This window comes from Capricornis sumatraensis, unplaced genomic scaffold, assembly GCF_032405125.1.
Source record: "Capricornis sumatraensis isolate serow.1 unplaced genomic scaffold, serow.2 scaffold3, whole genome shotgun sequence".
In the NCBI taxonomy this organism is placed as follows: domain Eukaryota; kingdom Metazoa; phylum Chordata; class Mammalia; order Artiodactyla; family Bovidae; genus Capricornis; species Capricornis sumatraensis.
Genome location: NW_027184614.1, coordinates 6,525,279 through 6,550,673, shown reverse-complemented (window position 1 = coordinate 6,550,673; position 25,395 = coordinate 6,525,279). Strand labels below are relative to the sequence as shown.

At 39.3% G+C, this 25,395-nt stretch overlaps 1 pseudogene; it reads left to right on the top strand.

The window, feature by feature from the left end:
* The window catches only part of LOC138072328 (ankyrin repeat domain-containing protein 26-like), a 78,859-nt pseudogene that overhangs the window by 1,390 nt on the left and 52,074 nt on the right, over nt 1–25,395 (top strand).

Sequence of the window (25,395 nt, the reverse complement as noted above, 5' to 3'; positions counted from 1 at the left end):
TTAACCTTAATTTTTTTAAATTGGAGAATAATTGCTTTACAATGTTGTGTTGTGTTCTGCTATATAACATCATAAATCAGTTGTAAGTATACATACATCCCCTTCCTTGTGAGCCTCCCTCCCACCCCAAAGACCTTTCTAAGAATGATTTCAGAAGGAGGAATTCTGGAGTTTCCTGGATTTTGGCACACAAACACAAAGAAACAAAGGAAAAGAAATCTGGATGTTGATTTAACATTTTAACAACACAAACAATTTAAAACTCTCTGTAGATCAAGCTGTCTATAGGCAAGTCAGATTAGCAGACAGGGCTTGTCTTTTTGGCACTAATAGGAATGTGGCACAGATAAAAATGATTTCTCACTTTCAATTTTTTTTTAAGAATTTTTTTTGAGGATTGATATTTTCTGACAACTACCAGCCTTTTCAGAAGTCAAGGGAATCTAGGGAGTTCCTTGGTCATCCAGTGGTTAAGACCCACTGCTGTGGGCTCAGTGTTCAATACCTGGTGGGGGAACTAAAATCCTGCCAGCTACTGGGATATATTGCACAACATGGGGCATATAGCAAATGTCATATGATAACTTTAAATGGAGTATGACCTATAAAAATTGTGAATCACTATGTTGTGTACCTGTAATATATAATAATATGTAATATGCATCATCTATATTTTAATTAAAAAGAAGAAACCTTAGACAAAAAGACCTTATGGTAATTAGATCAACAGGAAAAATGAGAAATGAGCAAACAAAAATGCTACCAATTATAGTTGTACAGACATTATGAATTATACATTTTGTTCCAATGTCAGAGACATTAAAATGTCAGAAAATGAACATATTAGAATCATTGAAGTACATTGTTGTCTCTAATCCTCAAAATGTATCTGCAAAGGAGGTATGGTATCCTTTGACTTCATTGAGATGTTGTCCTTGTAAAATAGTAGTAATAATAATAAGTATGATTATATTATCTAACAGTTACTGAGCTGTTACTTGTGCCAGGAATGGTTCTAAGCTCTTTGTATGGATCTCATTTAAGCATCGCAGTGCTATCCTGTGAGAGAACTACTTCTCTCTCTCCATTTTGTTGTTGAGGAAATTGAGGCACAGAGAGGCTGAGCGACAGCTAAGTGACGGAGTGAAAGTCAAATTCAAACCCAAGTTGAGCTGAATCTCAAGGTAATGGTCATTCAATTCAAGTAAATTGTTCTTTCATTACTGTGTTAAGAGGAGCTAAAGCTAATATATAATGTTCTTTCTCCAGAAGGAAATGAAATATTTGTTTTAGAGCGATAAGAATAGCATGCTATTGAATGTTTTCAATTACAAGAACAATTGTTTGTTTTGAAACAGGAACACTACAGTTTCCTGAAAACTCCTCTTGCTTTCATAGGACTGCCCTCCACTTGGCCTGTGCCAATGGCCATTCAGCGGTGGTAACTCTGCTCCTGGAAAGACAATGCCTGCTTAACCTCTGTGACAATGAAAATAGGACAGTGCTGATGAAGATATGGGGCAGCGAACCGTGTCCACATGAGGTGGATGTGATTTAACAACTGAGACTATAGTGAATGTATCTCATTTAGATATAGCAAACCAGTGAAGCTTGTGGACCATTTACTTTGAATTCCTAGAATTTACACTCTGTTTCTTGGTGCAACACTTACAGGCCGTAGAATGCCAAGAAGAGGAGCATGCGAATCTTCTGCTGGAGCATGGTGCTGACCCAAATGTCATGGACGTCAGTTGGAACACCACTCTCCACTACGCTGTCTTTTGCCAGAATATATCACTCGCAGCAAAGCTGCTTTCCTGCAATGCCAATATAAAAACCAGGAACAAGGTATATCTCAACTAACTTTATTTACAAAATATTTGCAAAGCATTTTTTTAAACTAGAAGTGTTTTATTTCTAACTATGTAAATAGGTAAACTGAATAGTGTCCATCAAGCCCTGTTACCATGGAAACAACTCCAAAGCCACTGCAGGGGTGGGGAAAAATGTTGGAGCCCACAGAGAGGGCAAAGCTCTGTCTCCTAGCCAGCCGTCTACCCCAGAAGGAAGATTTCCCATCAGAACGTGCCAGAGAGTGGGTGGTAGGCTCGGAGCCCACAAATGATGAAGGCCTGGGGGAAGTGAAGTGATGTGAGGAGTGGCTGCTTCCAGGGGCTCAGGGAATGGGTGCCCCTGAGGGTGGGTGGGAGGAGGAAGGAGACCCAGTGCCCATGAAGGGGAGCCAGGTGAGTGTAAGTGGGCCTGGGAGGCAGCAGGCCTAGAGCCCTGAGCCCTCCAGGACCCTGGTTCTGAGATCCAGCCAAGAGGGTCAGGTCATGTTTGATACCCAGCAAGGGTGTTCACTTGTGCTGGTGACCGCTTGGTTCGTGATGTACACCTCGGGGTCTCCCACGCTCAGCCCCGGGGAGCTGCTCAGTGGGGTTGCAGCTGTACGTGTGGAGCTGGTGGTGGCGAAGCCGCCCCTCTTGCTTTCTCCAGGACACACGTGACGTCCTGCAGCTGCAGCCCCACCAGGAACTCCCTTCACTCTCACAGGTGGGCTCAGTTTTTCATCTTTGGAAGCTCCAGCCTTCCTTGTGTCAAAGTATTTTGAAGAACCAAATTGTCTATGATTTCACTTTAAATCATGATATTTCTCAAGCATTAGAGAATAAAGCATTCCTTTATGTGTTTATGACTGGTATTTGTGATAACACTGCACTTGTTAAAGGTAAAACATTTTCCAAATATTTTCCTCCACTTAAGTGTTTTTTTTTTTTTTTTTTAGTAATCAGTCTAAAATAACACAGTAAAGCAAAATTTGCCTCAGTAGACTTTGTCTTGAAATTCAAACATAACAAAAGCATTTTACAACATATGAGAAATCTTGCTGCTGTTCACAAATTCCCATTTTATGAAAAATGGTTTATATAAACACAGTTTCTCTCTCATTGCCCAAGTCTTAAGAGGGTAAAAGGAAAGGAAAAGGAGCAAGTGAAAAGTGCAAGCCAAGCTGGAATTTTGGCAGTTGGGAAATGCCAAGAAGAGGATTTATTTATTTAATACTTATTTATTTGGCTGAGCTGGGCTTAGTTTCAGCATGTAGGATCTAGTTTCCTGACCACGGGTTGAACCCAGGCCGTCTTTCCTGGGAGCATTGAGACCCAGCCATGGGACCACCACGGAAGTCCCGAGATTTTGTTTTGTGCTTTTTATTCCCTTCAGTTTATATATTTCTTACACACTTTTCTGTTTTCAGGGAAAATAGTTGTTATTTTGAAAAAGAGTGTGAGTGAATTGTAAACTTGCCTAGGTGCCAGTTTTAAGAAGACTCTGATACAAACAGACTGACAGTGAACAGGTGGTGATTAAGTGGGAATTAAGAGAGAGGAGCTGGAGAAGGCAATGGCGACCCATTCCAGTACTCTTGCCTGGAAAATCCCATGGACAAAGGAGCCTGGTAGGCTGCAGTCCATGGGGTTGCTAAGAGTAGGGCACGACTGAGCTACTTTACTGAAGAGCAAATAACTACCTGATATTACCCTATTCTGGCAGAACCATCCATTTAGATAAGAGTCTAGACTCTGCTCTCCCATCTAGAATGTCTTGATAGGAAGGAAATAAGGGGTTTATAAATAATGAGATCAGGTTGCCTTTTGCTTTTGCTAGTCCCTGTTCTACCACTGTTTACCCAGGAAAATTTAAAAAAACTGAAGTTTTGATGACTCTTGCCTCTTACACTTTTCTTTTTCATTCAAACCTTCATGTAAGAGAAGGAATTGGCCGTGTGAGTAAGAGATGATACTGGAGTGGTTGCTGCACTAATTCTCAGCTATATTCTGCTGGTGAACCACAGTTATTTGGGAAAACTTATTTTTAAAATGTATTAGCCTAGGCTGTTTGCTGTAGATTTTGACTGAGTAAATTGAGGAATGCTTGGGCGTGTGTATTTAGAACTATTCCCTTGAGATTCTGATCCAATCCTTGATGAATAACTATGGAGTGAATACATGCAATTTCTAAATGCACCCTTCACAAAAGAAAGTAGTCTCCTGAAGTGTTGGAGTTTGATCAATGCTAGCTACTTCCATCAGCTCCCTCCTTTCCAACAATATTAGCCTGACTTTTTCTCTGCCCCTGTGTTTGAGACATTAAAAGGAGTATCTTTGACAATATCTATGGGCTTGAACAATAACTCCTTTTCCTTCCAATCACTCATCATTCAGTGACACTCTGAGAGTCTTTAGTGATTTGCTCATGGTGAAGTCACTTCATCTATAGAGTCTGACCCTTTAAGGACTCTGGACCTTCACTTACCGTTCAAGTCATTATGTCAACAGATGTTTGTTACTAACAGGCTTTTCCTGATTGAAGTAATAGTAACTCATGAGCTTTTTTTAGTGTCAGCTGCAGGACAGACTCTTGCAGTTTGTCTGTTAGAATTGCTGATCCCTGGCATAAGCAGATGAGAGATTTAAAACCCGTGAAGTTAGTAACAGTACAGAGGAGAATTGTTTTAAGCATTTATTTTCAGCAGGCTTGGTAACTCATGATCCCTTTTATTAACAATCTAGAAGAATTCTAGAGATAGACTGTAGTTTCAACAGGCAGTAGAAACATTCATGACTGTGAATTATGAGTCTTTTTAAAAGAATTTATGTTTACTTGAATTATGAGTCTTAATAGCCATATTTATTACATATTGGGACCCACACTTTTTGTGAAACATATGATACTAAAGAAAGGAAAAGCTTCACATACCAATATTTGCTTTATACCCTGTTTGGAAACAGCAAACATAAAACCAAAAGTGGGCCGTAAATCAAACATGGCCCTTGGATATGTTTAGTTTACCTCCACAAACTGAGTCAACATTTCAAATTTAGGAGGCTCATGCAGAATTTCAGGCTTCTCCAAGGACCAAATCTAGACCCCCTTGAGTCCTTCCTACTGTTTGGTCTATGTGCAGAGGCCACCCCTTCTGTGTGGGACATGTGTTTTTAGGGTTACAGGTGTCACCTGGCTTTTTCACTTACTCAGGTCATCAGCTTTCCGTCCATAAGCATTTGAGTTTCCAATTTTTGATTGATAGTTCATTTTGATAAATATTTGAAGGTTTTTAAAGACAGTCTAATTAATCTATAATTGATTTCATATCTAAAAAAATCTCTTAAGAAAGGGATTGAATTTTTCAAATTAGAATTGTTAAGTTGGTTGTGGCAGTTTCGCACTGAATAACTCTCACAAATACACAAGATTATAAGAGACAGCACAGGGAGAGCTGGTGGAAGAGCAACTCCCCGAGAAAATGTTGAGCATGTATTTATTGGTAATTTTATGCTGCAATCTTTAACAAAGAGCAGTAAAGCAAGACAGACACCAGAACTTTAGGATTTTGGAAGCTTCCTCCTGGCCGTCTGGAGGTAATCACATGAGAGTCATCAAGAAGGGTCTTTGAAGATAAGGTGGGGAGGGCACTCATTCTGTATGCAGTTAGCATCTAGCTAATGCTGACCTCTCAGCCAGAACGTCTAACTTAAGGAAGGGCAGTGGAAAGAGCAAGCAAGGAAGAGAGAATGAGTAAGATTAAATTCCAGGAGACATTTCTGAGAAAGCAGTAAAACAGGGTTCCTACAGTTGATTTTTTGAAAAAAAAAAAAAAAAAAAAGAAAAGAAAAACAATTTCTCTCTTTGCATGTTCATGTAGAGAGTAATATTCCCACTGGAATGTCTGTAAACCTTTGAGTTTACTCATGGTCATCCTTGGAGAGGTTATGCATGCTACAGATAGAATTATATATTTCTGCCTCAGCATTGTCCCTAAAATATGCAGTTGATACAGTAGCTAAATGATACCCGCACCCCCTGCATTGGGAGCTTGACACTTAGCCACTGGACCACCAGGGAATGCCCAGAGGAGGAGCATATTAAAGATAAAGAAGGTGCACAGGGCAGTGAGGAGGGGGCTCTTTTTCATTTACTTTCTGACTTTTATTCTTAAGTTCAGAGAATCTATTGCACGATTTTAATTTCAGTTTAGAAATAGGTTAACTGGTACATTAGAAATGGTTTTCCCTGTTTTACAGGATGACCTGACACCACTGTTACTTGTGATACGTGAAAGGAGAGGGCAAATGGTGGAGTTTTTAGTGAAGAAAGAAACAAATATACATGTGGTTGATAAGATGAAAAGGTACTGTTGTTCTTTTTCTTTTTAAAACCCTTAGTGCTATTCTAGGATTGTAATATCAAGGTTAAATGAATAAGAGGGTTCATTTGTGATCAGCACATCATCACTTGGGTAGAAAATCAATTATTCTGACTAGGAATTATGAGCAGTATATAGCAGGAATGTATAGCAGGATTCATATTCCTTCATAATATTGACTGATGTCATATGCAACCTCTTTTTGTTTGGATGGTTCATCTTGTAATAGTTGAGGGATTTCAAATTAGTTTTATTAGCTTTGTGAAATATGAATTTTGCTTTTTAGTTTACTTCATGACAATATTGAGTTTCTTAATTCTTTTAAAAGAATTCTTTAACCTCTACTTTATATGTAGATATTTTTTTTTTTTCAAGGTGGTAATCTTCTTTATTTTTTTTTCTTTTTTTTTTTTTTTAATTTTAAAATCTTTAATTTTTACATGTGTTCCCAAACATGAACCCCCCTCCCACCTCCCTCCCCATAACATCTCAGTGAGTCATCCCCATGCACCAACCCCAAGCATGCTGTATCCTGCGTCAGACATAGACTGGCAATTCAATTCTTACATGATAGTATACATGATAGAATGCCATTCTCCAAAATCATCCCACCCTCTCCCTCTCCCTCTGAGTCCAAAAGTCCGTTATACACAGCTGTGTCTTTTTTCCTGTCTTGCATACAGGGTCGTCATTGCCATCTTTCTAAATTCCATATATATGTGTTAGTATACTGTATTGGTGTTTTTCTTTCTGGCTTACTTCACTCTGTATAATCGGCTCCAGTTTCATCCATCTCAACAGAACTGATTCAAATGTATTCTTTTTAATGGCTGAGTAATACTCCATTGTGTATATGTACCACAGCTTTCTTATCCATTCATCTGCTGATGGACATCTAGGTTGTTTCCATGTCCTGGCTATTATAAACAGTGCTGCGATGAACATTGGGGTACATGTGTCTCTTTCAATTCTGGTTTCCTCGGTGTGTATGCCCAGCAGTGGGATTGCTGGGTCATAAGGTAGTTCTATTTGCAATTTTTTAAGGAATCTCCACACTGTTCTCCATAGTGGCTGTCCTAGTTTGCATTCCCACCAACAGTGTAGGAGGGTTCCCTTTTCTCCACACCCTCTCCAGCATTTATTGCTTGCAGATTTTTGGATCGCAGCCATTCTGACTGGTGTGAAGTGGTACCTCATTGTGGTTTTGATTTGCATTTCTCTGATAATGAGTGATGTTGAGCATCTTTTCATGTGTTTGTTAGCCATTTGTATGTCTTCTTTGGAGAAATGTCTATTTAGTTCTTTGGCCCATTTTTTTGATTGGGTCGTTTATTTTTCTGGAATTGAGCTGCATAAGTTGCTTGTATATTTTTGAGATTAGTTGTTTGTCAGTTGCTTCATTTGCTATTATTTTCTCCCATTCAGAAGGCTGTCTTTTCACCTTGCTTATAGTTTCCTTTGTTGTGCAGAAACTTTTAATTTTAATTAGATCCCATTTGTTTATTTTTGCTTTTATTTCCAGAATTCTGGGAGGTGGATCATAGAGGATCCTGCTGTGATGTATGTCTGAGAGTGTTTTGCCTATGTTCTCCTCTAGGAGTTTTATAGTTTCTGGTCTTACATTTAGATCTTTAATCCATTTTGAGTTTATTTTTGTGTGCGGTGTTAGAAAGTGATCTAGTTTCATTCTTTTACAAGTGGTTGACCAGTTTTCCCAGCACCACTTGTTAAAGAGATTGTCTTTACTCCATTGTATATTCTTGCCTCCTTTGTCAAAGATAAGGTGTCCATATGTGTGTGGATTTATCTCTGGGCTTTCTATTTTGTTCCATTGATCTATATGTCTGTCTTTATGCCAGTACCATACTGTTTTGATGACTGTGGCTTTGTAGTATAGCCTGAAGTCAGGCAAGTTGATTCCTCCAGTTCCATTCTTCTTTCTCAAGATTGCTTTGGCTATTCGAGGTTTTTTGTATTTCCATACAAATCTTGAAATTATTTGTTCTAGTTCTGTGAAAAATATGGCTGGTAGCTTGATAGGGATTGCATTGAATTTGTAAATTACTTTGGGTAGTATACTCATTTTCACTATATTGATTCTTCCAATCCATGAGCATGGTATATTTCTCCATCTATTAGTGTCCTCTTTGATTTCTTTCATCAGTGTTTTACAGTTTTCTATATATAGGTCTTTAGTTTCTTTGGGTAGATATATTCCTAAGTATTTTATTCTTTTCATTGCAATGGTGAATGGAATTGTTTCCTTAATTTCTTTTTCTACTTTCTCATTATTAGTGTATAGGAATGCAAGGGATTTCTGTGTGTTGATTTTATATCCTGCAACTTTACTATATTCATTGATGAGCTCTAGTAATTTTCTGGTGGAGTCTTTAGGGTTTTCCATGTAGAGGATCATGTCGTCTGCAAACAGTGAGAGTTTTACTTCTTCTTTTCCAATTTGGATTCCTTTGATTTCTTTTTCTGCTCTGATTGCTGTGGCCAAAACTTCCAGAACTATGTTGAATAGTAGCGGTGAAAGTGGACACCCTTGTCTTGTTCCTGACTTTAGGGGAAATGCTTTCAATTTTTCACCATTGAGGATAATGTTTGCTGTGGGTTTGTCATATATAGCTTTTATTATGTTGAGGTATGTTCCTTCTATTCCTGCTTTCTGGAGAGTTTTTATCATAAATGGATGTTGAATTTTGTCAAAGGCCTTCTCTGCATCTATTGAGATAATCATATGGTTTTTATTTTTCAATTTGTTAATGTGGTGAATTACATTGATTGATTTGCGGATATTGAAGAATCCTTGCATCCCTGGGATAAAGCCCACTTGGTCATGGTGTATGATCTTTTTAATGTGTTGTTGGATTCTGATTGCTAGAATTTTGTTGAGGATTTTTGCATCTATGTTCATCAGTGATATTGGCCTGTAGTTTTCTTTTTTTGTGACATCTTTGTCAGGTTTTGGTATTAGGGTGATGGTGGCCTCATAGAATGAGTTTGGAAGTTTACCTTCCTCTGCAATTTTCTGGAAAAGTTTGATCAGGATAGGTGTTAGCTCTTCTCGAAAATTTTGGTAGAATTCAGCTGTGAAGCCGTCTGGACCTGGGCTTTTGTTTGCTGGAAGATTTCTGATTACAGTTTCAATTTCCGTGCTGGTGATGGGTCTGTTAAGATTTTCTATTTCTTCCTGGTTCAGTTTTGGAAAATTGTACTTTTCTAAGAATTTGTCCATTTCTTCCACATTGTCCATTTTATTGGCATACAACTGCTGATAGTAGTCTCTTATGATCCTTTGTATTTCTGTGTTGTCTGTTGTGATCTCTCCATTTTCATTTCTAATTTTATTGATTTGATTTTTCTCTCTTTGCTTCTTGATGAGTCTGGCTAGTGGTTTGTCAATTTTATTTATCCTTTCAAAGAACCAGCTTTTGGCTTTGTTGATTTTTGCTATGGTCTCTTTTGTTTCTTTAGCATTTATTTCTGCCCTAATTTTTAAGATTTCTTTCCTTCTACTAACTCTGGGGTTCTCCAATTCTTCCTTTTCTAGTTGCTTTAGTTGTAGAGTTAGGTTATTTATTTGACTTTTTTCTTGTTTCTTGAGGTATGCCTGTATTGCTATGAACTTTCCTCTTAGCACTGCTTTTATAGTGTCCCACAGGTTTTGGGTTGTTGTGTTTTCATTTTCATTAGTTTCTATGCATATTTTGATTTCTTTTTTGATTTCTTCTGTGATTTGTTGGTTATTCAGAAGTGTGTTGTTCAACCTCCATATGTTGGAATTTTTAGTAGTTTTTCTCCTGTAATTGAGATCTAATCTTAATGCATTATGGTCAGAAAAGATGCTTGGAATGATTTCGATTTTTTTGAATTTATCAAGTTTAGATTTGTGGCCCAGGATGTGATCTATCCTGGAGAAGGTTCCATGAGCACTTGAAAAAAAGGTGAAATTCATTGTTTTGGGGTGAAATGTCCTATAGATATCAATTAGGTCTAACTGATCTAATGTATCATTTAAAGTTTGCGTTTCTTTGTTAATTTTCTGTTTAGTTGATCTGTCCATAGGTGTGAGTGGGGTATTAAAGTCTCCCACTATTATTGTGTTATTGTTGATTTCCCCTTTCATACTTGTTAGCATTTGTCTTACATATTGCGGTGCTCCTATATTGGGTGCATATATATTTATAATTGTTATATCTTCTTCTTGGATTGATCCTTTGATCATTATGTAGTGGCCTTCTTTGTCTCTTTTCACAGCCTTTGTTTTAAAGTCTATTTTATCGGATATGAGTATTGCCACTCCTGCTTTCTTTTGGTCTCTATTTGCGTGGTATATCTTTTTCCAGCCCTTCACTTTCAGTCTGTATGTGTCCCTTGTTTTGAGGTGGGTCTCTTGTAAGCAGCATATAGAGGGGTCTTGTTTTTGTATCCATTCGGCCAGTCTTTGCCTTTTGGTTGGGGCGTTCAACCCATTTACGTTTAAGGTAATTATTGATAAGTATGATCCAGTTACCATTTACTTTATTGTTTTGGGTTCGGGTTTATACACCCTTTTCGTGTTTCCTGTCTAGAGAATATCCTTTAGAATTTGTTGGAGAGCTGGTTTGGTGTTGCTGAATTCTCTCAGCTTTTGCTTGTCTGTAAAGCTTTTGATTTCTCCTTCATATTTGAATGAGATCCTTGCTGGGTACAGTAATCTGGGCTGTAGGTTATTGTCTTTCATCACTTTAAGTATGTCTTGCCATTCCCTCCTGGCCTGAAGAGTTTCTATTGAAAGATCAGCTGTTATCCTTATGGGAATCCCCTTGTGTGTTATATGTTGTTTTTCCCTTGCTGCTTTTAATATTTGTTCTTTGTGTTTGATCTTTGTTAATTTGATTAATATGTGTCTTGGGGTGTTTCGCCTTGGGTTTATCCTGTTTGGAACTCTCTGTGTTTCTTGGACTTGGGAGATTATTTCCTTCCCCATTTTAGGGAAGTTTTCAACTATTATCTCCTCAAGGATTTTCTCATGATCTTTCTTTCTGTCTTCTTCTTCTGGGACTCCTATAATTCGAATGTTGGAGCGTTTCATGTTGTCCTGGAGGTCTCTGAGATTGTCCTCATTTCTTTTAATTCGTTTTTCTTGTTTCCTCTCTGAATCATTTATTTCTACCATTCTATCTTCTATTTCACTAATCCTATCTTCTGCCTCCGTTATTCTACTATTTGTTGCCTCCAGAGTGTTTCTGATCTCATTTATTGCGTTATTCATTATATTTTGACTCTTTTTTATTTCTTCTAGGTCCTTGTTAAACCTTTCTTGCATCTTCTCAATCCTTGTCTCTAGGCTATTTATCTGTGATTCCATTTTGATTTCAAGATTTTGGATCATTTTCACTATCAATATTCGGAATTCCTTCTCAGGTAGATTCCCTACTTCTTCCTCTTTGGTTTGGTTTGGTGGGCAACTCTCCTGTTCCTTTACCTGCTGAGTATTCCTCTGTCTCTTCATCTTGGTTATATTGCTGCGTTTGGGGTGGCCTTTTTATATTCTGGTAATTTGTGGAGTTCCCTTTATTATGAAGCTTCCGCACTGTGGGTGGGGTTCTATCAGTGGCTTGTCAAGGTTTCCTGGTTAGGGAGGCTTGTGTTGGAGTTCTGGTGGGTGTAGCTGGGTTTCTTCTCTCTGGAGTGCAGTGGAGTGACCAGTAATGGGTTATGAGACATCAAAGGTTTTGGAATAATTTTGAGCTGCCTATATATTGAAGCTCAGGGGAGTGTTCCTGTGTTGCTGGAGAATTTGAGCGGTATGTCTTGTTTTGGAACTTGTTGGCCCTTGGGTGGAGCTTGGTTTCAGTGTAGGTATGAAGGCATTTGATGAGCTCCTATTGCTTAATGTTCCGTGAATTCAAGAGTTCTCTAATGTTTTCAGGCTTTGGATTTAAGCCTCCTGCTTCTGGTCTTCAGTTTTATTTTTACAGTAGCCTCTAGACTTCTCCATCTATACAGCACCGATGATAAAACATCTAGGTTAAAGACGAAAAGTTTCTCCGCATTGAGGGACGCTCATAGAGGTTCACTGAGTTACAAGGAGAAGAGAAGATGGAGCGGGTAGTTAGAGGTAACTGGAATGAGATGTGGTGAGATCAAAAGAGGAGAGAGCAAGCTAGCCAGTAGTCACTTCCTTATGTGCGCTCTATAGTCTGGACCGCTCAGAGGTATTTATGGAGTTATACAGGGAAGAGGAGAGGGAAGAAGTAGACAGAGGTGACCAGGAGGATAAGAGAGAGGAATGAGAAGGAGAGAGACAAATCCTGCCAGTAACCAGTTCCTTAGGTGTTCTCCACCGTCTGGAACACACAGAGATTCACAGAGTTGGATAGAGAAGAGATGGGGGAGAAAAGAGACAGAGGCCACCTGGTGGAGAAAAAGGAGAGTCCAAAGGAGAAGAGAGTGGTCAAGCCAGTAATCTCGCTCTCAGGTAAACTTGGGTAGTGAAGTTTGGGTTTTTAAATGTACGAAATTGACAACAAAAACCCTAAGAGCAAAGATTAAAAATCTAGAGTAGAGGTTGGACTTTCAAAAATACAATATTAAAGAAAAGAAGCAGAAGGAAAAAGGAGGAAAGAAAGATAGGAAAAAAAAAAAACAAGAATTATTAAAAAACAAACAAACTAAAAAAACAAAACAAAACAAAAAACCCAAAAAACAAAAAACCACCGAGAACCATCCAAAGGCTATATATTGTGTTTGCCTTAAAAAAAAAAAAAAAAAAAAATTTCTTTCTTTCTTTTTTTTTTCTTTTTTTTTTTTTTTAAATAGTAATAGTAGGTTATAGTAATAAAAATTAGAGGAGAAATGACTTAACAATTTAAAAAAAAAGGTTAGAAAAAAAAAGAAAAAAGAAAAAAAAAAAGGAATGATTTTAAAAATAGTAAAAATATATCTGGCCCTTCTCTGATGTTTTGGGCCGTGTGGGATCACTTCCAAGGTGGTTCCCTCTGTTTAACTTCTTCCGTTTGCTGGTTTTTTAGACTCACTAGTTCAGTCGCGCTGTGGGGAGGGGGGAGGGGGGATGCTGCAAACAAATAGCACTGTCGTGTGCACACAGTGTCTCCGCCCCACTTGACCTGTCCCTTCTCGTGGTGCACAAACTGCACCGGCTCTACGATGCTCAGCCGGGAACCGTCTGGGGCCGGCCCTAGGCTGCGTGCACTTCCCCGGTCCAGGCCGCTCAGGTTCGGCGCTCAGGCTGCCCTCAGAGGCACAGATTCGGCTGGGACTGTGCTTTGTGCCCTTCCCAGGTCCGAGTAGCTCAGGAGTTTGGCGAGCGCGATCGCCGCGGCTTGTCACCTTTTCTGCCGCTGCTGCTCAGCTTTCTGGGTGGACCGCTGGCGTCCCCCGTGGGGCAGATTGTGACTGTCCAGCACCCCCAGAAGTCTTAGCAAAGAAGCCTGCTTGCAGTTAGGTAAGTAAAGTCTCTCCGGGTCTGCAATTGCCCCTTTCCAGTCCTTACGGCTCTGGCTGCCTGTCCCCGGCGGGGGATGGTCTGCAGCCGGCTTTTTCCGTTCCGTCCTTTGTTCTGTGCTCGGTCCTGGCGGTGTCTTATGTTCGAGCTTTTCGTGCGGTAGCTATCCCACAGTCTGGTTTGCTAGCGCAAGTTAGATCGTTCTGGTTGCGCGTGGGGCATTCCTGCCCGATTCTTACAAAGCACTGCAGCCCGCGCCTCCCGCGCGTCCCTGCCCTGCCCCCACTTCCCAATGGCGGATGCAGGCGTCTGTGCTGCTTTTCCGCTGGGGGAGTTACTGTTGGGCTTGTAATCTCTTGGTGTTAATTATTTCTTTATTTTTCCTTCCTGTTATGTTGCCCTCTGTGTTTCCAAGGCTCTCCACAGACTCGGCAGGGAGAGTGTTTCCTGGTGTTTGGAAACCTCTCTTCTTAAAATTCCCTTCCCGGGACGGGCTTCCCTTCCCGGGACGGAGCTCCCTCCCCACCTCCTTTGTCTCCTTTTTCGTCTTTTATATTTTTTCCTACCTGTTTTTGAAGACAATGGTCTGCTTTTCCGGTTGCCTGATGTCCTCTGCCAGCCTACAGAAGTTGTTTTGTGGAGTTTGCTCGGCGTTGAAATGTTCTTTTGAGGAATTTGTGAGGGAGAAAGTGGTCTTCCCGTCCTATTCTTCCGCCATCTTTATCTGTATCCCATATGTAGATATTTTTATAAGATGCATAGTAAACCTAAAAGACTTGATTTTGCCTTTTGGATAATTCTTGGTTTTAAATTACTTTGTTTGAAGAATGCTGATGTTACTAGGTTGCAAAAGAGTCAGATACAACATAGCGACTAAATAACAACAGCCACAAAAAGGTAATTATTACTCACTGTCACCAGATCCTGTGGGCTCATCAGTTTTTATCCTTTCTCATTTTAGTACATTTTGATATTTTCATTTTTAATGCAGGTAGAAGGAAGAAAGGTAGCTTTGATTGGATAAACAGTTCCTTTAACAAAGACAAGTCAGAGGTGGATGATACAGATGAAAATGATGGGCTTTAGATTCAGGCTAGGTTCAATTCCTAGGTTTCCTACCAATTAGGGTTATCATCAGCAAATAAGTTTCCTGATAAAAAAGGCAAATAGTAATGCATCTTTCAAAGGTGCCTGTGTGTAAGAAAGATTTCATATATAGTATTTCATTTTTAATGCCTATCACATGCTTGTCCACAGCATTAACTGCCATCATGACTATGTTTATTCCCATTATTATCAATATTTTTGATTTAAACCTGCAAGTAGCCTTTCCTTAACCCAACCTCTAGCTGACTTTGAAGCTGAATATATCAGACTAAGGAAGAAATGGGGAATTTATCCCTTAAATAGTCATCTGCCTCAGATAAGTGACCTCAGTATCATTTCTTGTCCATCAAGGACTTTATTATTATTTTTTTAAAAAATATTTATTTATTTGGCTGCATGGGGTCCTAGTTGTGGGAACTCTTAGTTGCAGCATATGGGGTCAAGTTCCCTGACCAGGGATGGAACCTAGGCCCCCTGCATTGGGAGCCTGGAGTCTTATCCACTGGCCCACCAGGGAAGTCCCCATCAGGGACTTTTGAAATAGTAAGTACTCCTACCTGGCATCCCAGTGGGACAGGAGGCTTCTTTTCCTTCCCTTCATTTTAGCCTTGGAGATAATTTGCAAAGATGAACACTTGAGCCTGTAAATGGTCAGTTCTTCATGAAAGGGCAAGGTGTTCACTTGCTAAAGCATATCAAATTAACTGTTTAAGGAAGTCAACTCAACTTCCTGAGTCTGAAGTCATCTCTCTGTTGTTTTAGAACAGCCCTCATACTTGTTGTCAAGTATGAATCAGCAAATGTCGTCAGGCTTCTCCTTCAACAAGGTGCTGACATCTTTTCTCAAGATGTTTTTGGATGGACTGTAGAAGAATATGCTGTTATTGGTGGCTTTAATATGTAAGTGTTCACATTAAAATGCTAGTTCTCACTAAACTGCAGCCAAAAATAATTTTAACTGTTACTTGCTACATGACCAGTGAGAGTTCCAGTTTGGTGCAGGCAGTTTGGAGAATGGTGGTGAGATGTTCCCCCTCCAGAGCTGAAAGCCAAGCAAAGGCCAATTAGCTACTCTTGGCTGTGGGCTTCGTGTGCTTTATCTCAGGACATGTAGACCTTAATCCTTAGAAAGCTTGACATTAGCCATTTCATTCTGAGTGTGACCTCTTGGTATGGCATATGAACAGTGTCACAGTTGTGATATTTCTAACTAGTTCTTTGGGTCTTGAAATACTTAGTTTAGCAGCAAATCCTGTTTTCCCTTAAGGACTTGCCTTTCTATATGCTTCTGCTTGAATTTTCCAAGAACCCGGAGGATTCCCTAAGGTCAACGAGACAGTCCTCTTCCACTAGTCATTTGGAGGGGAGAAAATAGTTCCTTCTCATCATTCTCTTGCTTGCATTGATTCTACTGCTGCAGCACTGCTGCTACAGCTGGTCTTGACAGGGTCTGCTTGGAAGCTGGATCTGGAGTCTGGATGTGGCTCTATAAAGACCTTTAATAAAATCATTTTAAAAGGAAAAAAAAGAAACTCATCCTGCAGTGGGCTCACGATTGACCTTTGCTCCCAGGCCGCCCCTCTGGGTCCAGGTTCCCCAGCCTTTAAGGTGATGCACACGTCAACTTCAGAGTGAGAGCTCCTTTGTTCTCATATATACGCTTGTCACTCAGTCACTATTGCAAACAAAGCACCAGCACCCAGTTCGGGCAGCTGGGCCGCCTAGCTTCCCCTTTCACTCAGAGATCTTATGTGGAGCTCATGTGGAAGCCTAGATCTTCCCGATGAGGTGCCCTTGAGGCTCTTATTTATCTTTTCTGCTAGCAGATGTCAGTGGGGACCATTTTAGGCTGTCAGAGAGGGTCAAGTGCTCCTGTAGAGATTGAGCAGACTTCCCCTTCCCCTTTGTATCTAGACTTGAACCTCAAGGCGGCTTTTTGTCCTGTGGGGGCACCTTTTCTTAGGTCACAGGTTCCCTGTCATCCTTCCCAGAGTAGTGGGTGCCAGCTTGCCTGAGATTCCCTAATTATGCTTGGCCCCTCAAGGGATCTGTTTCCTGTAATAATGAAAATCTTCCAACGGATTTCTGTCTGCCTCCACCTTAAATGTTTTCAGAATCTGCCCCATAAGGAACCCATTCAGCAGAAATCCCTAAATCTCAAGTAAGATAGTTGGAATTCAGAGAGGTAAGCCCTGTCTAGAGCTTGCCAGTACCCACTGTAAGAGTAGGGATATGTCTTCCAAGTGAATTGGAGAGGAACATAGAGATTAAAAATCATTGTCAGAAAGATCTGCTGGTTCAGAGTTTGAGTAGGTAGAGAAGGAAGAGTAGTGGTCCAGGGCAGGTCTTGATTGTGATTAGTTTTCTGCTCTTGGTGTAATTATCTGCAATAATGGGGGATCATTATGTTCTCTAATGTAGTGAATGCCTATGTTATAAATAAATTTAGGTACACATTATCTAAAAGCTGAGATTCCCTACATTACAAACCACAAAGAACAGCTAATCACCAACAGTTTCATGGAACACTTGAATGTTAAACATATGAAAAGGCACACATTGGGATTTACTTGGAATTCCAAAGTAGTTACAGCAATAAAGTTGAAGATGAAATTATTCCACTTTTTGACTGTTTCTGCAAGCATTTTGGGGGCATATTATCTCGTTACATCCTGTTAACCCTCTTGTGAAATAAGGTAGTAATATCCCAGTTGTGTAGAGGAAGACTTTGAACTGAAGAGAAACAACTCCTCCAGGAACAAAGAGCAGTTGGTTATAGAACTAGGATTTGCAAGCTCGAGAGATTTTTCATATGCCAAGCTAAATCTAGTTAATTACTGGAGCTGTACGGCCCTGAGTTCATGATTACTTCATCTTCCTTTTCTATCTCCTTTCCTTTCAGTTCAGTCGCTCAGTCGCGTTCAACTCTTTGGGACCCCATGAACCACAGCATGCCAGGCCTCCCAGTCCATCACCAACTCCCAGAGTTTACCCAAAATCATGTCCACTGAGTCGGTGATGCCATCCAACCATCTCATCTCCTGTCATCCCCTTCTCCTCCTGGCTTCAATCTTTCACAGCATCAGGGTCTTTTCAAATGAGTTTGCTCTTCGCATCAGTTGGCCAAAATATTGGAGTTTCAGCTTTAACATCAGTCCTTCCAATGAACACCCAGGGCTGATTTCCTTTAGGATGGACTGGTTGGATCTCCTTGCAGTCCAAGGGACTCTCAAGAGTCTTTTCCAAGACCACAGTCCAGAAGCATCAATTCTTGTGTGCTCAGCTTTCTTTATAGTCCAACTCTCACATCCATACATGCCTACTGGAAAAACCATAACCTTGACTAGACAGACCTTTGTGGAGAAAGTAATGTCTCTGCTTTTGAATATGCTAAGTTGGTCTAACTTTCTTTCCAAGGAGTAAGCATCTTTTAATTTCTTGGCTGCAGTCACCATCTGCAGTGATTTTGGAGCCCCCAAAAACAAAGTCAGTCACTGTTTCCCCATCTATTTGCCATGAAGTGATGGGACCGGATGCCATAATCTTAGTTTTCTGAATGTTGAAATTTAAGCCAACTTTTTCACTCTCTTCTTTCACTTTCACCAAGAGGCTTTTTAGTTCTTCTTCACTTTCTGCCGTAACGGTGGTGTTATCTGCATATCTGAGGTTATTGATATTTCTCCTGGCAATCTTGATTCCAGATTGTGCTTCATCCAGCCCAGTGTTTCTCATGATGTACTCTGCATATAAGTTAAATAAGCAGGGTAAAAATATACCTTTACTTTTTCCTTTACTACATGCTAAATAAAAGTTTATAGAACTTAGAAACTTGAAAAGTATGCGACAATTGAAGTTTTGATATTATCTCTGGTATTGCCTGAAATGATCTAAGAATTTGGTAGTTGTTTTTCATATCAGTGTTAAAATATTATTTATTGTATTTTTAATACATAGCTTTGGCCAACTGATTTCTGAATATAAAGAAAAGAGATCTAAAACTTCTGAAAATAGCAACCCAGATACGTCATCTGACACCAAATTACTCTCCGTGATTCTACCATAGATAAAGTAGAAATGAGGAAGTTTCAGTAATGAAAGAACTGTGAAAAAATTAGTGAAATTGCATGTGAATTTTATTTTTTAAATTAATTTCTTTATACTCTAGTATTCAGAATTCTTTAAGAAGTTAATTGTAGGTGATTTAATATCAAAGACAGTATTGCCTGAAAAGAAATCCATCTCTTTAGTATGGCCCCTAAAATCCTTAGATCTTTGTGTAAATCAGAAAAAAATTTTTAAGTGAGTATGATGTATATTTCATCTATAGTCATAGCATAGCAGATTGGACATCTTATGAAAGTGAGCTTTCATTTTTAGAAATGGTTTGCATTTAGTGAATGAATAGTTAGTAGTTACTGTGTAGTGATTAGTCTCACTAAAATAGTTACCATCATTAAAACTGGGAACTTGAATAATCCCTTCCTGGTAAGATAAGAAATGATAAACAATAACTGCAAAGCTGAGCCAGTGTGCAGCATAGTAGTGAGAGATTATTTCTGAAAGATACCTACCAATTGTACAGAAGGCAGAAAAGCAATGCCTGGTTGAGAACAAGTTATTTTGCCTCTTGTACCAAGCAGGTCTAGATTACCAACTTCATTCCTTACAGATCCAGAGAGAATGAGATAGGTTGACTTCATTAGGATCAGATATTTTCTTTTGTGTGTTGGACAATTGTCATGAGAGTGTAGTTTTGTAAGAACAAGATGTTCTCTTGCCATCAGTTAAAAGATTATCATAATAGATATTCAAATAGAACAACTTGGGACTCTGCAGGTTCTCATAAAAGCACAAAAATACTTTGCATTCACAAAAACAGCATTAGGTCCACTGGATGTAGCATCTAGCACATTGTACAGGGTATCCAATGATTCCTTTAATTGAGTGAAGTGAAAGTGAAGTCACTCAGTCGTGTCTGACTCTGCGATCTAATCAAAGGGGGCTTCCCAGGTGGCTCATTAGTAAAGAATCCACCCGCCAATGCAGGGGATACAGTTTGATCCCTGTGTTGGGAAGATCCCCTGGAGAAGAAAATGGCAACCCACTCCAGTACTCTTGCCTGGGAAATCCCATGGACAGAAGGGCCTGGTGAGCTGTAGTCCATGTGGTCACAAGAGTCAGACACGATTTGGTGACTGAACAACAAAAACTGTAGGTTGGTTTATTACACTAGTCAGAGGAGATACAGAGATGACAGTGTCTTGGTCTTAAATACGCTCAGAATAGAGTTATTTCTGGTTAATTTCTGTATTTTTCTAAAGAAAAATTTCAAAAAAACATGCTTATTTGTTTGTTCATTTGTTCACTAAACAGATAACTTTCAAGTGTCTTTTATGTACTAAGCATTGTTCTGATGTCACAGGGTGCAAACATTGAAAAATAACTGCCCCTGCTTTCCTTGCTCAAGCTTGCAGTGCTCCTCTCCCCATGTAGTCACTGCATGTGAGTCATCCCTCCAGCATCAGATCGTGACGACCCCTGGGAAATGTTGTCCAACAGCACCAGAGTCTGTGGCTCCCTCCATCCTTCCCTCCCTCCCCTTGTTCATCAGCTTAGGATGTGATGATGTATGGCTTCCAAGCTGAAAAAGCATGATTTCTATAAACATTAGCCATATAATGGGAAGGATTGATATAATGATATCCCTCACTAGTACACACCACTCTTTGGACCATCCTGCTCTGTGTGGTCCAGATACTCTTGAGCAATGGAAGGAGATAGTCTCAAGAGATTCTTTTTAAACATGTTAGCATATATATATGCACAGAAGCTGAACTTTTTTAAAGAAGTTCCATATCTATATATGTATAGTTAGAGAGAGAATTTTTAAAAAAAGTTCAGCTTCTGTGTACCCTACAGAAGCTCACCACTACAAGTCTATTCCCCATTCTCACCACTGAGTTGAGCCCCTTTACCCATTTGCCCTCCCCTACCTGCCTTTCTAGAGATTATCCTTTCTAAACCTGGAATCACTACGTCTTTCATGCTTCTCTTGCCTTTGGAAAGAGAGCCAGGAAGAGAAGACTTTTGTTTCCGATGTTTTACCTTGCTCTGAGGTTCAGTGCCTTTGACCAAGCTTCCCTGTGATAGGGCGTTTTCATTGTGAACTGAAGAGCCAGAGAAGTTGTCGTGTCCCAGCAAGACACCTATAGTCTCTGTTCAGTGCTCCAGGCAATAGAAATCCAGAAATACTGGGCTGTTTAAGCGTGCTACTGTCAGCTTATAGTACTGATTGTATTCATGGTATAGTATCATTTTCTCTCAGTCTCCTGGAGTTTGGTTAGGACTATGGTCATTGTAAAGAGCAGTTCTTTCCTTTGTTATTTTGTTTTGCATTTGATGACTCTAAAGGGGAGGAGTGGTTCTTAGGCATTAGTGGCCTACGTGTATAGTACAACCACTGTTCCCTTCCTCTAGTGTGGCCTCCGGGTGTGGTTTGAAAGGAATACTTTTAAACAAAGCCTCGGTCTTGAAGTTTTAATAGTCTGTATTTTTCTTCCATTGATTTAAAATGTATATTGCTTTTTTCTTTAATAGTGGATGAGAGTTCTGAAGAGGACTCTTCAAGGAGGTAGGATTTTATGGATGTTTTAAATTATGTTTAACTAAGGGAACATGGAGAAGAGAAACTAATGTTTGTTGAGTGTTCTACTCTGGGTTAGACACTGCATTATGTGCTTAACATTTGTGACCTCATAGAGTCATCATAGCAGCTTTGTAAAGTAGCTGTGTCCTACTTTTACTTAATTATGCCACTGTGGTTTTAGGAGGTTTGACAATTGGCCTTCCTGGCTCTCAGGTCCACTCCCATTGCCCTCAGCAGAGACTGAGAAGTACCCATGTAGCATATAAGTTAAATATATAAATTAGTTCTTTGACTTGAGTACATTTTAAGTTTCGACATTGTGGGGAAACTCCCTGTACTCCCTTAGAGTAAAGGAGAAAAGTGGTGCCATCTCAGTAAGTGCTATCCCTGCTGACAGACCAAGACTCCCATTTTGGATGGACTCAGATTTGTCTCTGAACCTTGAACAGACAATGGAGAAGGAAAAGCCTATTCTTCTACTTTGTTTTAAGTCATCAGGTTTATTCCAGTTTGGGCAAACAAGAATTATTGCAATCCATCAATTGGATTTTCAGTTCAGCTATTAGAACTTTTAGTGAAAACAAATTATTTCTAGGCTCTGCCGATACATTGGCTGTTACTCTCTGTTATGGAAACTAAGAATGAGTGTTCACTAGATATTTCATAGGTTGGGAGAGATGGATGCAGAAATAGGTAACAAAAAACTTTTTTGGAGACTTCCCTGGGGGTGCAATGGTTAAGATGGTTAGTAAGACATCTTCCAATATAGGCAGTGTGGGTTTGATAATCGGTCAGAGAAGCTAAGATTTCACATGACCCGGGGTCAGACAGCCAAAAAATAAAATAGAAGCATCATTGGAACTAATTCAGTAAAGACTTTAAAAGTGATCCACATCAAGAAATCTTTAAAAAATTAAAAAAAAAAAGCTGTTTTAAAACAGGCCAAATTTTATTCATGTCAACAAAGTTCATTTAATATATAGACAAACTTTCACTTTTTTTTTTCCTTTTGTTCAAGGACATGAGATCACTTATTTTTATTGTATGTTTTTGCTTTAAAGGTTTCCCAACAAACATGGCATTGATTTAAGGCCTACATGAAATGATGATGTCTTAGATTTTAATACTAAGGTAAAGTGTTCTGTTGTGAAATTAGTTTTCCTGCTCTGAAATTAGTTTCATGTAGTATTTACTCTTATGATTAGACAGTGGAAGTGACAAATAGATTCAAGGGATTAGATCTGATAAACAGAGTGCCTGAAGAACTATGGATGGAGATTCATGACATTGTACAAGAGGCAGTTCTCAAGACCATCCCCAAGAAAAAGAAAAGCAAGTGGCAAAATGGTGTCTGAGGAGGTCTTCCAAATAGCTAAGGAAAGAAGAGAAGCAAAAGGCAAAGAGAAATGGAAAGATATACCCATTTGAATGCAGAGTTCCAAAGAATAGCAAAGAGAGATAAGAAAGCCTTTTTCAGTAGTGAATGCAGAGAAATAGAGGAAACAATAGAATGAGATCTCTTGAAGAAAATTAGAGATACCATGGGAACATTTCATACAAAGATGGACACCATAAAGGATGAAATGGTATGGACATAACAGAAGCAGAAGATATTAAGATGAGGTGGCAAGAATACACAGAACTGTACAAAAAAGATCTTTATGACCCAGATAACCAGGATGGTGTGATCACTCACCTACAGCCAAACATTCTGGAATGCGAAGTCAAGTAGGCCTTAAGAAGCATCACTATGAGCAAAGCTAGTGGAGGTGATGGAATTGCAGTTGAGCTATTTCAAATCCTGAAAGATGATGCTGTGAAAGTGCTGCACTCAATATGCCAGCAAGTCTGGAAAACTCATCAGTGGCCACAGGACTGGAAAAGGTCAGTTTTCCTGCCAATCCCAAAGAAAGGCAATGCCAAAGAATGTTCAAACTACCACATAATGGCACACATCTCACATGCTAGCAAAGTAATGCTCAAAATTTTCCAAGCCAGGCTTCAAGAGTACGTGAACCAGGAACTTCAGATGTTCAAGCTAGCTTTAGAAAAGGCAGAGGAACCAGAGATCAAATTGTCAACATCCTCTGAATCATAGAAAAGCAAGTGAGTTCCAGAAATGCATCTACTTCTGTTTTATTGACTGTGCTAAACTGTTTGACTCTGTGGATCACAACAAATTGTAGAAAATTCTTCAAGGGATGGGAATAACTGACCATCTGACCTGCCTCTGGAGAAATCTGTATACAGGACAAGAAGCAACAGTTAGGACTGGATATGGAACGTTAGACTGGTTTCAAATCAAGAAAGGAGTACATCAATGATGTAAATTGTCACCCTGCTTATTTAACTTATATGCAGAGTACATCATGTGAAATGCCGGGCTGGATGAAGCACAAGCTGGAATCAAGATAGCAAGAAGAAATATCAATAATCTCAGATACATAGATGACACCACCATGGTGGCACAAATTGAAGAAGAACTAAAGAGCCTCTTGATGAAAGTGAAAGAAGAGAGTGAAAAAGTTGGCTTAAACTCAACATTCAGAAAATCATGGCATCTGGTCCCATCACATCATGGCAAATAGATGGGGAAACAATGGAAACAGTGACAGACTTCTTTTCTGGGGCTTCAAAATCACTGCAAATGGTGACTGCAGCCATGAAATTAAAAGATGCTTGCTCCTTGGATGAAAATCTATGCCCAACCTAGACAGCAGATTGAAAAGCAGGGACATTCCTTTGCCAGCAAAGTTCTGGCAAAGCTATGGTTTCATATGATTTTTCTAGTAGTCTATGCTATGGTTTTTCTAGTAGTCATGTATGGATGTGAGAGTTTGACTATAAAACAGGCTGAGTGCCGAATAATTGCTGCTTTTGAACTGTGGTGTTGGAGAAGACTCTTCAGAGTCCCTTGGACTGCAAGGAGATCCAATGAGTCCATTCTAAAGGAAATCAGTCCTGAATATTCATTGAAAGGACTGATGCTGAAGCTGAAACTCCAATAGTTTGGTCATCTGATGCGAAGAACTGACTCATTGGAAAATACCAGTTCTGGGAAAGTTTGAAGGCGGGAGGAGAAGGGGACGACAGAGGATGAGACGGTTGGATGGCATCACCGACTTCATGGACAAGAGTCTGTAAAACCTCTGGGAGTTGGTGATGAACAGGGAAGCCTGGTGTGCTGCAGTCCATGGGATCGCAAAGAGTTGCACACAACTGAGCAACTGAACTGAGCTGAACTTAGGTTGATATTTTCATAAAATTTGAAGAACAGTGTAGATGCATAAAAATATATTAATAAAATCATATGGAACAGAGGCTTTGCTCATAATATAAGCATGAGAATACTGTATAGTATAAGGCTTATGAATACTGATATGTTACTGATCTATTGTATATAAATTCTAAATATGTTTCTCCACATACATTATTATACTTGGTTTTTTTTTCCATAAAGTTTGTTCTTGACTAGAAATGTCTCACTTTTTCCTTTGTTCTTCCTCCTCTTTAAAATTTTTTTAAAAAATATTTACTGTTAACCTAATTTTTCCTTGCAGAACACATTTCTTCAGTGTCTGTTCTTTCAGTCCCTCTCTCTGTCTTTATTGTGAACCTGTTTGCTTATGGCTTTCTATTTAGAGTATGGCTTTCATTCATGATCATTTTCCTATGGGTTTAACCTTGTTTTTTCCCTGTTTCATGGAAGCAGCTGATTTTTTTCCCTGTTTCATTGGTCTCTAGCTGTTTGACAAACAGAATAGAAGTAGCTTATCCTGTTTGCAGTTCTAGCCCATCTAAATAAGGTGCTGTTAAAACCTAAACTTTCATATTTCCCTTCACAAGTGATAATCTATGTATATATTAATCATGGAAGTAAATTTCAAAATAAAGCAGTTAATTTAAATGTCTTAGTTTTTCAATAGTGCTCTAAACTGCCGGGCATAAATTATTACCCTAGAACATTTTGGAAGAGAA